The sequence below is a fragment of the Penaeus monodon genome, chromosome 30, assembly GCF_015228065.2.
Source record: "Penaeus monodon isolate SGIC_2016 chromosome 30, NSTDA_Pmon_1, whole genome shotgun sequence".
Classification (NCBI taxonomy): Eukaryota; Metazoa; Arthropoda; class Malacostraca; order Decapoda; family Penaeidae; genus Penaeus; species Penaeus monodon.
In genome coordinates this window covers 7,473,344-7,473,662 of record NC_051415.1, presented here as the reverse complement: position 1 = coordinate 7,473,662, position 319 = coordinate 7,473,344, and the positions used below count along the sequence as shown (strand labels likewise).

Here is a 319-nt window from a genome sequence, read left to right as displayed (position 1 = left end):
GTCAAATTTTCTTCATTCATTCAATCATTTGTAGAGCTTGTATTCCAAAATATCTGTTCATTAGTTTATAAGATTATCTTTTTACCTCATTTGGGGAACGACTTCCAGGTACCTCATGTACAGGATGTGATTTGGTGAGTTGAAAAAAAAAAAAAAAGTGAAAATGATCAAATTATACTTCCAAATCAGAATTTTAGACAACATAGTATATAATGTGTGGTTGTGGGTGTGTATGAGCAATTGAGTGAGTGAGTCTCTTGTGTATTGTGGATCTGTTTTTATTTTCATTATCCTAGTCGTATTCCTATAAGCTAGCTAG

The 319-nt window shown here is 32.0% G+C and overlaps 1 protein-coding gene across 1 annotated transcript in view; it reads left to right on the top strand.

Moving 5' to 3' along the window:
* LOC119592499 (ras-related protein Rab-32B-like) overlaps positions 1-319 on the top strand; it is an 11,432-nt gene that overhangs the window by 3,620 nt on the left and 7,493 nt on the right. The window lies entirely within an intron of this gene.